Here is a 13,505-nt window from a genome sequence, read left to right on the forward strand (position 1 = left end):
TAATGTCTTCTGAATTAATCTTTAGCACTCAGAGGGGGAGGAGAAGGTGCCTTGGGCTGCCTCTGCTGCTGTCATAATGTCTGCATGAAATAATAGGGCTGCTCGAAGGACCATTTAATATCCAACCATGTCTTTATACAGCTCTGTTTGCAGTGCCCTGCATGGAAGGATTATCCTTATACCTGCTGCTTTCGGACTTACCAGCCTGTGTGACAATTATTGGCACCTACAGATTGGCAATGAAGCTCATTCAAGCTCCACAAAAAGCCAAAAGCAGTGTCAGGAGGAAGGACAGGAGCACTCCATTCCCCTTCCCACTATATTTTCCTCTCTAGAGTTCCAAGAAAACCGGTCATGAAGTCCTTGAGTAGTGGCCCACCTTCCTCTGCTGTGTGGCACTGGTTTGTCTTCCAAGAAATAAAGATGAATCTATATTTGGAAGGGAAGAAAGGACTGTTTGGATGGTTTTAATCTTTGTTCCTCAAATAACCATGGCAAAATAGTTAGCGGATGTAACTAGGGATGAATGAGCTCCATGCATTTTGATGCGGAAATAATTTGGGCCTCTTGGTTATTTTTTTGCAGGATGTCAGGACATCGCAATGCATGTCCACATTCTTGCTGAAGCTGGCTGAGGTCTCACAGTTCAATGCAGTCTCATGGGCACCAACCAGGTCTGCACTTGGTTATTGAGGGCTAGAGCTACCACTGTACTCTTCACTGTCAGACCTAGTGAGGAAGGATGATCCTTAGTTCCTTCATGGTGGTTGTGGTGGTGATGACAATGGTAAGAACCACCACGTTCATCCTCGCAATAGTGCTGATCTACATGGTGAGTGGATTATCAAGTATTATAGGGATGCTACCACATAACTGCTAACATGGATGACGTCTTAGCGGCTTCAATATAGCTGTTTTAATGCATGAAGCAGCCCTGATTAGCTTCAGTGCTCCTGGAACAAGTAGAAGAGTTAAAGGCAGAGGACTTCCTGGTTCTTGAGATACTATAGCAATAATTAGTCTACTGGCAAGAGTTTTCACCTGGAAATCAATGCTGATGCATGGAGACTCCAGACATCCTTGCCTACTAGCTAAATTTAGCCTCAGGATTTTGGGGGTCCTCCAACAAGACACCCACTCTGGGCTACATTAATCCAAACTAGGTGAGGTGTGCAAAGAGAAGTCTCTTATGCTATATTTCTTGTTCTTGAGTGCTCTGTGCACAATGAGAATGGCAGGAATGTGGGCCCCCTGCCCGTATTGGAATGAGAAAATTCCAGGCCATACCACCCTCTAGACTTAGTCCTGCTAGTATCCAGATCCTGTCTCCTAGCGTTCTCATTAGCAAATTTCCTGGGGAACTGGGGAGCTGCAGTGTAGGTATACAGTTGCATTCATCCAGGGCCTTCCTTATAGCAGGTAATGTGTATTTGTATTTGTTGTAGGAATCCTTGGTGGTGGACTGTGCTTATATCTGTACATGTGTATATGTGTGACTGGGGTGTGTGTGTCTCAACACACAGTTTTGTCCCATCTCAATTGTACACTGCTGACACTGCTACAGTGCTTTTACTTTGTCCCAAAGACCTCAAATCTGAACCAATGAGATCTGAATTAATCCACATCTTCATATCAAGCCATTCAGCGGCATATCCCCACTGCTTCACCCGCAAAACACCACCTTGTGTCTTGTTGCTTGGCGTGATGTTTGAATGAAACACTGCTTTGGGAAATAGTGTTTACACACACACCCCCCTTAATATTTCAGGGCTGAATTTTAATTCGGGGAAAGAATAATTACTGGGTCCATTAAATGTGATGAACCGAACTTTTGATATGTTCCTTAGCAAATCAATATTAGATGGATAAGAAACTGTTGACTTTTTGCACTATTATTATAGTGTTTGCATTATTTTTTGCACTATTGTTATAACATCAACATATTGTATCTTAATCTTAATCAACTTGGAGATTTGTTGGTAGAATAATAGCAAGTGCTATAATCTTAATGCACTTTTTAAAAAAATTCTCTGCTGTAAGTTTTTATTTTTTATTTATTTACCTATGGTCAAGCAATTTAGCATACATTTTCCAGGGCACATCTGTCAACCTCTACATGACACCAGAAGCTCCTTGTTTTCCTTCTGGATGCATGAGCATCAAGATATTAAAGACTGTTTTACAACCCACCAATGGGGGATCCTGTCTGATTGCTCGGTTAACAGCTGCCCATGCTTGACTTGAGGCAGAAATTGGTGGCTTGACTATTTTTTTAGACTCAACAAAAGCAAGATTAATGGAAAAATCAATGTATGTGCTGTAATTCCATGTCGTTAATACATACGATATTTTAAAATTACAAAATAATAGAAAAGCAGGGAGGTAAAGAGGCAGTAATTGATGGATTGCCTTTGATTTTTTTTTTTAAGAGAGAATAATTGTGTGTGTAAGTCTGAGATGAGGCACTTAGCAAGCTGACATCATGTTCTGTAACTCTCCCATCCATTTAGTCATGAAAATCACTGTTTTGTGCACACCTACAAAACTACACTAAGTAGGGCTGTGTCTTTCTTGTCAAACTGGAGAGAGATGTGGAGGTGCAGTGAGAATGGGTTGAGAAAAGCAAAAAATTCATCTTGTTCATCTGAGAACAAATTGCTCCAGCCTATGCTCTTTCCCACCTCTAGGTCTTGGGGAATTTATTTATGGATTGACCGTTCTTTGCCCAGACTTCCGGGAAGGGGCCATAACTCAGTGGAAAGAGAGCATACTTTGCATTTATAATTTCCCAGTTTCAATCTTTTGCATCTCGACTTGCAAGGTTTTCAGACAGTGGGGCTGAGAAAGTTCCTTGCCCAAGCACCCCCTACAAATGATGCAAGCCAAGGTCAGCTTGTTAGTATGGAATGGGCCACTTTATATATCCATATAAATCCTGCAGCAGTTTCCTGTCTAGTACTTCTCTTTTAGTGCATCACCTACCCTAGATGAGATAGATGCAGCTGTCACTTCTCCCTTGAGCGTTAACACCCTGGCTCCAACCAGAGATCACCTCTCTGGTTTTCCACATCTACCTCTGGAAAGGGGGCCAAGGCAGCTAAACTGCTCTGCCCATTCCAAGCTAGATGGCCTTTAAGATGGACTTATGGCCCAACCCTATCCAGGATTAGACAGACGCATGTTCACCTGTTTTAGCGTGCCGCTGGCAGCCATTTTACACCCGCTGCTGCCAGCAGCACAAAAGGCCTGCCACCCAACTGGCACAAGTAGATCCAGTGGTAGTTGGGGCAGAACAGGATGGGGAGGGTGAGGAATAAAGGTGTTCCTGGTATGGTGGAGGATGGGAGGGAGGTGGACTGGGATTGGCAGTACTTGCATACGCCGATATCCTAACCCCTTCCATTTCCCTGTCCACCACTGTTACTTGCCTCAGACTTACGTCTGCTAAATAGCAAGTGTAGGTCCAAAGAGTCCTATGGCAGCAGTGGAGGCTTTCTTGAAGGGTAATTACCCTGAAGAGACCTTTCCTACTGCTCCCCTTTCCATGGATGCAGTACACACTTCATTGGAATGGCTGCATCAGCAGGGTGGTTTTTGGTCAGAAATGGATTCTTTCACCCACAACCACTTAAGGGCCCAATTTTATCCTATTTTCCATTGCCAGTGCAGCTGTGCCAATGGGGCATGCACTGCATCCTGTGGTGGGGGGACAGTCTAGACCTCCTCAAGGTATGGGAACATTTGTTCCCTTACCATGGGGCTGCACTGCAGTTGCACCGGGGCTGGAAAGTTGGCTAGGATTGGGCCCTATCCCAATCAGATTACCCAACAGGTAAATCTCTTGTGTTCCTGATCTTACAAAGAAACATAAACATTGCCTTTTTCTTTGCTTTTCTATATTTCTTAATAAAATCTATATTTTAGAAAACTTTGTCTTGTAGTAACTGTTATTATAGTTACTGTTAACCTAATTAGAATCACTTTGAGGTTGTTTGCGCCGCTATCCCGTCAACAGTCCCAAAACAACCATATGCTGCATTTTGACATATGCGCTTGCCCAGAGGTGGGGCCTGCAAATGTGCCTTACAGCATGTTTGCGACAGTGCGTGCCAGTGCGCACAGTGGTAAACCAGCGCGCACTGTTCAGGATCTCCTGGTGAGGAGATAAGGAAATGAATAGTTAGGCCAATTGCTTAGACTGAGTCCTGAACATTTGCAGGTGCCATTTTTGTGATGCACAAACAGGATGTGTTTGGGCCCTACATTGCACCCTCTCACCATACAGAGCCAAGTAAAGATGGAAACAAAAACCAAACAAAAAAGCCTTCCCTTTGAACTATGAAATGTTAATGTGTGTGCCTACACCCTCTGTCCTGGTTTCCAGGGAGATGACGCAGAACTGTGTGTCACCTGGCCTTCAGAAGTGGGTGGGGGTGAAGAAAGGTGTATTTATGGAACAATGACACCTGCTAGGCCAACCTTGCAAGTTGCCTTTCAGTGTCAGGAAGGTCAAGTTTTTTGTTCTTGTTCTCATTCAGCTTTGACTTTCTTCTGTCTCCTGTTAGATGTTCTGGGGACCGCTGACTATTACTGTGCTGATTGAGCACAGGAAGTGAGACCTCATACTGTTCTGGAACCCAACAGCAAGGCATTAATAGCTTATGTATGACTGTCATTCCACCAGCCTATCCCACGTCCTTCTGAGAAGCACGGGTATAGGTGGAAGTCTGCCATCTAATGAATATTTAAATTAAATTTTAAGAATGAACTGTCCCCTGGAGGCCTAATTTAGTCTCTAAGTGTTAAACTGTACGAAATATCATTTCCTGGGATTGGGGGGAGGAATAGAGAGTTATGGCTGGCTGCTGAGCAAGAGAGTCCATCAAGGGAAGATGTAGTGCTTAATTTTCTTCAGCAAATGTGTTGCTGAGCCTTTCAGGGAGGTGAATTCTCATTAGCTTTCCGAAGATATACAGCCAGCGTTCTTACATCACACCCATGTCATGGGGGCATGCAGGGACTAAAATGTACTTTCCAAACAGCCTTTGATGGCATAACCCGACAAGCTAACTTGGCAGGGAAGCATAATACTGGGAGAGAAATCCACACCTTCTCAATTACGTGCCTAGAGCTCACATGGATTGGGACTGCTGATGCAAAAAGCAAATGGTGAAAACATCCCCAAAGCTGTTGTATACTGTTAAAGAAAACATTAATGGAGGGAGAAGGCAATCTACGCAACATGAAAGTTGGCACCAGTGACTGGGTTACCTTATTTGGCCAGCGTGCCTCTTAAGCTGCAGATTTTTTTAATGCACCCAGATTATTTCAAAGTTCAGCTGAAATATGACATTAAAAGAGGTGTGTGGTCAGATGATTGAGTGGGACCTGCACTTTCTGGAGGGCATCACTTGGTAGTGGTAGATGCAGGGTGTGGTAGATGCAGGGAGGGAACAGCCTAAGTATGCGCTGGTGGAAGTTTAGTGCCTGGAAAGAAGCTAACAGTGCCCACTGTAGGCCAGTGACACTGCCTCTGCATTCTCTGCCCCTGCCAAGTAATGCCCTCCAGGTAGGGAAGTGACCTTCCTTCCCCTATCTCCATGCTGCAAGGAAGTATGCCAAATGTTCTTGCTTGCACCACCACAGATTCCAACAAGAATCTGATGCAAGAAATAAGTAACACCACTGCTGTGGTTGGTGGAATGTACCCTTTGAAGGAGCTGCACCCCAGTGGTGTAGCTACAGGGGGTGGTGTTGTTGTAAGTACTGCAGGCATTGCAATGTGCCGTGTAAGTGGCCCACTCACCGTCGGTGCATTTCCATTGCTGGAAATAGCTCCAATGGTGAGGGGGCAACCTACATGGCGTGTTGTGAAAGGCGAGTGTGAGGAGTGTTTTTGTGTAAAACTTGGGCTCAGTCTGAGGAGGACCTGAGGGAAAACTGCTGCAGGAGAGGAGGCTGCAGTACCAGTGGAGGGAAGGTAGAGGCTGCTGTGTGCAGAGGCCTATAAAAGGGGCTGCACAAGCGAGAGCTGGATAGACCACCAGGGAAGAGCTGCTGTGAGGAGCCTTGGAGAGCAAGCTCTGTGGAGGAAGAAAGATCACCAGGTGAGCTGGGAGAGAAGGAGCTGCAGAGCGGAGCTGAAACCTAAGAGCTGAGGAGAGAGAGCTGCAGCAAGGAGCCCCTGAGAGGGAGCCAGGGAGCAACCAGCCAGCCTTTGCCTCAAGTCCTGCTGCCTCCTGCCTGCCTCAGGTCCTCACTCAATCAGGGATTTGGAAGGAGGGAGTTATCATTTTGGTTCAGGTTCCAGTCCTCACAATAAAAGCCTTGAACTTACATTGGTTTCAGTGGTCTCTGTCAATCCTGCATAGCAGGAGCCACTTACGTGGCACCAGGGCCCATGAGAGGGGGTTGAAGGGGGTCAATTGTGCCCAAGCCCAGGTTCGAAAAGGGGCCCAGGCGCCAAAGGAGAAGGCCTGCAAATGTCCTGGGATCTTACATTTCTGGTTGCTTATGAGAAGGGGGTGCAGGGGGCACATCGTACTTGGGCCTGGGCTCAAAAACGGGGTCTGGGATCTGTTAAAATGGTCTTTTCCTTTAAATGTGTTATGCCTCCTTCAGCCCCCCCCCCCTGTTACCACTTGAACTGAACTTTGTATGTCCCAAGGGCAGGCTGAGTGCAGAAAGGGTGGGGCTCAGCCCGCAGGACTGAAGGGAAAAGTGTTACTTAGGGGGCTCTGCAGAGACTTGCGAGCTGCTGCAAGTCCAGTGCTGTGTGCAAAGCCTGCCTGGCTGCAGAGGAGGCTGACTCAGCAGGGGGAGACCTCCAGGGAGGCAGGCAGGGAGACTGCCAGGTCTTCTGTGGGCTGCCGAGACAAGCTGGGAGTTGGAGTGATTCCCTCTAGAGCTGCAGTTTAGCTGGGAAGGTGACAACGACTGAAAGAGCCTGGCAGGTGGATGATGCGTAATGGGTCTGCTGGGCCTGGCCTATGTTTCCCAGAGGCCCTGCTGTGCCTGGGATTCTGGCCCTGAAAGGGGAGGAGGCCTTGCTGGAGGGCTGAATCAGAAGGCCTGAGCCCAGAGAGAGAGGGAGGGCCTGGGAGCAGGTGTGTGGAGGAGGCCCAGCCAGGGATGCAAGTGGTGGGTTCTGGATGCAGAGAGAGAGAGAGGAGTGGAGCTGGGCTCTCCTGTGCAGTGAGCCCAAGTTGGATTGGCAGCCATAGGCAACTTGTTAAGGCCCTGATGCAGCTTTCCTTGGGGATACTGTTCCTGTGCTGCCGCCCCCCCCCATGATTGCCAGCCTCTCCACCCCCACCCCAGGCCCTGCCTTCCCTATCAAATAATCTGTTGTCATGAGCCAGGTGTTGCTGGAACCACCCCAGTGTCAGTGCAGAGAGGCAGAGCTCCTCTCCCACCCCTCTTCCCAGCCCAGGCTGCCTCTCCATTCAGAGAGCTTCTGGCCATCAGGACTAAGAGCCACGACGTTCCTCCCTGAATCTGCCCAGTCGCCTCTGCAGCCATAATCTCAGGCAGAGGAAAGGAATTCAAGCAGGTACTTGAAGCTGGTCTAGAAGGTGGAAAACCTCATGCAGTTCTCTGTTCTCTCCCTTGCAGATTGTGGAGAAACAGAATCTGAAGCAACCACACCTTTTGGAGGGACAGACATGGCTGCCACTCATCCCCGCCAGGTAAGGGAGATTTGCAGGGGGCAACTTGGGCGTCCTCTCCTGTAACATTCCCAGCCCCAGCCTTTTCACCTCAGTCTGGACCATCTGCACCACACTTGTTTCCTTCCTATAAACCCTGCTGACAGTCTCCATTCCCTGTACCCCAGAACCTTCCCTCCTCCTGGGTTCCTCTGGAAAGCCCAGCTAATCTACCTCCTTCCCTTCTCCCCCTCCCTCCCCCTTTCTGCTCTGTTCTTCTTGTTCAGAGAAGTTCCTGTCTTTTCCCCTCTCTTTTTCATCCCCTCTTAGCTGCTTTCCTTAGGGTTCCATTGTGTGTGCATGTTTGTGGTCAGAGTCCCCCTGTATAGTTTCAAAGGGAGTGTCAGAATAGTGAGTCTGAGCTGAAACCCTGTTTTGGTTCTTAAGCACTTTCAGTAAACTTTGGTGCACCATAATTCTTGCCAAAGTATCTTCAACACGGGTTCTCTGCACACTATTGCTTTCCCCCTTGTGTGCGCATGTTAAACGTGTTTTTAAAAAGCACTGCTGGTAACATAGCACAGAGGCTTGAGCGAATGGACACCCCCCGAAGAAGCCTTTGTGGCAGCCAAAGCAGCAGAAAGTGATGTTAATATTTTTTAAAGTGGAAAATGTGATGGGGGTTATAATAAGTGAAAGCAGCTACACAGTGCAAAGGTTCTCAATTCTGGCTATGCTTACTGGAAATACGTCCCCAGGAAGCAGCAGAGCTTACTTCTAGGCTTGCGTGCATAGGATTGTGGAGGTAGTTTGGGAATTGGAACGGAAGGACAGGATCCTCCGGGAAATCTGGGAATCCGTTGGAGTTGGAAGCCCAAGAAGTGGACATGCAAAGTTGAGAGGGAATGTGTGTGTGAATGTGTTTTCAAATTTGGAAATATTTTGTCCTTTCAAGGAATCTGGAATGCTCTTCTCCCTTTGGACTGAAGTGTTGGCCTAGGGTGACTTATAAAGAGAACATTTCTTCTTTTTCTTCCAGAGTCCAATTTCATTTCCCGACGTAGCGTTGTATTTCAGCCGTGAAGAGTGGGCTTTGCTGACTTCATGCCAGAGGCGCCTTTATGAGTCTGTCATGATGAACAATTATGAAAATGTGATCTTTGTTGGTAAGGAAGATCCTTTGACCCTTAATTGACAGATGCCTCTGGTAGGAACCTCTACTCCATTGGATGCTGCCAAGGGGAGTTGTGGCCAGGCTGCATGACCTGGTCATGGCTGCTGTGATACCTGATGGCCCCACATCCTCTCCTTCTGGCTAGCCCAGATCTGGGTCTCTTGATGAGGACGGTAGCCCCAGCTTGGGGACATGGTGCAAGAAATTAACTGGAGGATCCTTGGCTCTGCTGTAGTAACTCCAGATTCTCTAGTTAAGATTAACCCTTTGTTTTGTCGTTTTCCATATGTATTTGTGTGTGCATTAAATGACAATATCATTTTACATAGGCAGGATTAGTTTTATTTATCTAGATGATTTTTTTAAAAATAATTGTGCCGGACCCTATAAATGGAAAATGTTTGTTGTTATTAAGAGCTTTATTATTTTATTTTCTTTGTACCTTATATTGATTCCTTTTTTTCTGAGAGTAGTGTAACTGCCCGTCTTTGCACCTACCAAACCACATAGGAAAGTCTGCTATCGAACCCCCCCCCCTTTTACAGGCATTAAGCCATGCTGGGACACTCGGACAATCAAGTTGTGTACTGCTACCAGAACAGTCACTAACCCCACAGTGAGCATTGCCTACAGTGGACCTACAGGTGGACCATAAATGGCTATGAGACTACTTATGCCTCTCCCAAGGCAGGATTTCTAGTTGCCTGGGTGACAGGGACACTAGGGAAGCTGGTTCCAAACTGGAAAGGTGGTGGAGCCATGATTGTTTGGGAGACCCCAGTATGTTTTTTTCACTTGTGTACCCCATTGTACCCCTCCTAAACCTCCACTGCCTTGTGGCTACATCCAGTTATGGAAAAGGCTTCAGGAGTCAACCTCGAGGCAAAATCCGGAGCCTGAGTCCCTGAGGCAGTTCATGGCTGAACACAGTCACGTTCTGGCAACTCCTGCGACGCCACTGGAACCAACCGTATTGGCTTCTGCCTTTCCATTGGACCATTTCAGCGACGTGGAGAGGGGGGATTTGCTGCATGGGTAACAGCCTATCCCCCATACCTACTTTACCCAGGCTTCACGCACTGGAGAGGACACTCTGTTCCAGAGCCACCATGCAGAGCGTGACACCATGGTCTTCTGAGACTGAAGGATGCCAGCACTGTATTAGCAAAATGTTTGTAATTTTGCTAATAACAAAATAACTGTTATTTCAGTTATTTCTGTAACAGTTGCTGTTATTTCAAATGCATATGTTTTCAACTATTGATCCATATCTGATAATACATGAATTGATGACCAGAAACTAGCAGTTGCTAAGGCTTTTGCAGCTGCCTTCCTTCCTGCCTTGCCAGCCCTACAAGGCATTCTAATACAGACCTGCCTTTTTCCACCATTATTCAATTCTTGTTCAAGTACCCCTAAAGGTCCTGGCAAGTACCTCTGGGGGTACCCATACCCCATGTTGGCAGCCATTGCTCTGAAGGAACCAGTGCGCAGTCGGCATACTTTTGTGCACAATTTTCTTCGGGAAGCCAGATGTCACCCATATTTTGGAGACACTTCTCTGATTCACTAGCTGTAACCCTTTCTGACCTTGCTAGGGGACAGTTTCCAATCATCCCTAAATCTGAAATCACATTCTCAACTAGAAACTTGCTTTCTTGTTTTGTTCTTTTTCTAATTCTTATTCCTCCTCTTGTGTTGAGGCCTTTATTTCTCTGATATTCCTTCACCTCTAAAGAAGCAAAACAGGATATTGATGAAGACACTTGCAGTGAAATCTTGCTGTGGCTTTTCTGGGTTCTAGGTCTGGTCAGACCAAAAATGCTTTTGGGGATTCCCCAACTACCTGCTATTTCTTCCTTTGGTCTCTTACTACATTTCTTTTTTTATTTCAATAGCATCGGTTTGGAACCAGATTGGAAGAAAGAAGAAGCAGACTCAGTCTTCACAGCAGACAGCCCACACAAGGGACAGAACATTAGCATGCCAGGAGTATGAAATGGCCTTCAGTCAGAATGCTGCACTTAAACTCTGTCTTAAAACTCACACAGGGGACAAGCCCTATAAGTGCCAAGAGTGTGGAAAGAGCTTCAAAGTAAGCAGAAGCCTTATACACTATCATAGAAGAGATGCAACAGACAAACCCTATAAGTGCCAGGAGTTTGGAATGTCATTCAGTAATAGTAGTGCACTTAAGATCCACCAGAGAATGCATACAGGGGGAAAATCCTATAAGTGCCAGGAATGTGGAATGTCATTCAGTCATAGCAGTGCACTTAGGATTCATGAGAGAACACATACAGGGAAAAAACCCTATAAATGCCAGGACTGTGGAAAGAGCTTCAGTCATAGTGGTTACCTTAAGCTCTATGAAAGAACCCACATGGGGGAGAAATCCTATAAGTGCCAGGAATGTGGAAAGAGCTTCAGTTAGAGTGGTAAATTTAAGGTCCATGAGAGAACCCACACAGGGGAGAAACCCTACAAGTGCCAGGAGTGTGGAAATTCATTCAGTCATAATAGTGTACTTAGGATCCACCAGAGAATGCATACAGGGGGGAAACCCTATAAGTGCCATGAGTGTGGAAAGAGCTTTAATCAGAGTGGTGGTCTTAAGGTCCATGACAGAACCCACACAGTGGAGAAACCCTATAAGTGCCAGGAGTGTGGAAAGTGCTTCAGTGACAGTGGCAGACTTATAGTCCATCACGGAACCCACACAGGGGAGAAAACCTATAAGTGCCAGGAGTGTGGGAAGAGCTTCAGTCGAAGAGGTTATCTTAAGCAGCATGAGAGAACCCACGCAGGAGAGAAACCCTATAAGTGCCAGGAGTGTGGAAATTGCTTCAGTGACAGTGGCAGCCTTATAGTCCATCACAGAACCCACACAGGGGAGAAACCCTATAAGTGCCAGGAGTGTGGGAAGAGCTTCAGTCGGAGAGGTGATCTTAAGCAGCATGAGAGAACCCACACAGGAGAGAAACCCTATAAGTGCCATGAGTGTGGAAAGAGCTTTGGTCAGAGTGGTTGTCTTAAGGTCCATGAGAGAACCCACACAGGGGAGAAACCCTATAAGTGCCAGGAGTGTGGAAAGTGCTTCAGTGAGAGTGGCAGCCTTATAGTCCATCACGAAACCCACACAGGGGAGAAACCCTATAAGTGCCAGGAGTGTGGGAAGAGCTTCAGCTGGAGAGGTCATCTTAAGCAGCATGAGAGAACCCACACCGGAGAGAAACCCTATAAGTGCCAGGAGTGTGGAAAGTGCTTCAGTGACAGTGGCAAGCTTATAGTCCATCACAGAACCCACACGGGAGAAACCCTATAAGTGGCAGGAGTGTGGGAAGAGCTTCAGTCGGAGAGGTCATCTTAAGCAGCATGAGAGAACCCACACAGGAGAGAAACCCTATAAGTGCCATGAGTGTGGAAAGAGCTTCAGTTATAGTGGTGTCCTTAAGCTTCATGAGAGAACCCACACAGGGGAGAAACCCTATAAGTGCCAGGAGTGTGGGAAGAGCTTCAGTTGGAGATATCATCTTAAGCAGCATGAGAGAACCCACACGGGAGAAACCCTATAAGTGCCAGGAATGTGGAAAGAGCTTCAGTCGGAGAGGTGTCTTTAAGCTTCATGAGAGAACCCACACAGGGGAGAAACCCTATAAGTGCCAGGAGTGTGGGAAGAGCTTCAGTCAGAGAGGTGATCTTAAGCAGCATGAGAGAACCCACACAGGAGAGAAACCCTATAAGTGCCAAGAGTGTGGGAAGAGCTTCAGTCAGAGAAGTCTCCTTAAGCTTCATGAGACAACCCACAAAGGGGAGAAACCCTATAAGTGCCAGGAGTGTGGAATGTCATTCACTCATAGTAGTGCACTTAAGATCAACCAGAGAATGCATACACGTGAGAAACCCTGTAAGTACTAGGAGTGTGGGAAGAGATTCAATGTGAGCAGCAGCCTTATAGTCACGGAACTCACACAGGAGAAACCCTTTAAGTGCCAGGAGTGTGGAAAGACCAGTTAGAATGGTAATCTTTTATCCATCACTTAACTCACATGGGAGAAACCCTACAAGTGCTGGCAGTTCAGAAAGACCTTCAGTCTGAGTGGTAATCTTATGATCCACTAGAGAACGTACTCCAGAGAGAAACCTTATGCATCTTACAAATGTTGAAAATATTTTTGTGCTCCATCAGTAAGAATGTTGTGTTCCTTGTTTGTCTCAAATAATTAATGTTGAGAATGTCCTGATATTTTTGCAAAGTTTGTTTGAGAAGTAGATGAGGTACCTTGCATGTTCTTGTTTTCAAAAAAATTGCCAAAATTGCCCTGTCATTATTTCCTAGTCTTTGGAATGGGCCTTGCTCTTACTTTCCCTGATTGGAAGGTCTCCTGCAGGCAAAAGGGATTTCTCTCAGGTTTCTTAACAGGACCCTTGGCTCCTCACTGAGATCTTTGATGGGGAGGAGTGGCTTCTTTGTCCAGGTTTCCAACTGAATGAGAAAAATTGGCAGCCCAGTCCTGAACCCTGGTGGCACACAGAGGAGTAGTGGCACTGAAATGGCCACCGCTGCATCTTATGGAGCTGGGCAGCTGCCAGAGTCTTCTCAGGATAAGGGAACTTTTGCTCTCTTATGCTGGATATAATGCAGCCAGTGGCAATGGATCTCTTTGGAGCTTTGTCAACTATTT

At 46.6% G+C, this 13,505-nt stretch overlaps 1 pseudogene; it reads left to right on the forward strand.

The window, feature by feature from the left end:
- The window catches only part of LOC136648572 (zinc finger protein 709-like), a 31,956-nt pseudogene extending 19,218 nt beyond the window's left edge, over nucleotides 1-12,738 (forward strand).
- The last annotated feature ends 767 nt before the right edge of the window (nucleotides 12,739-13,505 follow it).

The sequence above is a fragment of the Tiliqua scincoides genome, chromosome 4 (assembly GCF_035046505.1).
Source record: "Tiliqua scincoides isolate rTilSci1 chromosome 4, rTilSci1.hap2, whole genome shotgun sequence".
NCBI lineage: Eukaryota > Metazoa > Chordata > Lepidosauria > Squamata > Scincidae > Tiliqua > Tiliqua scincoides.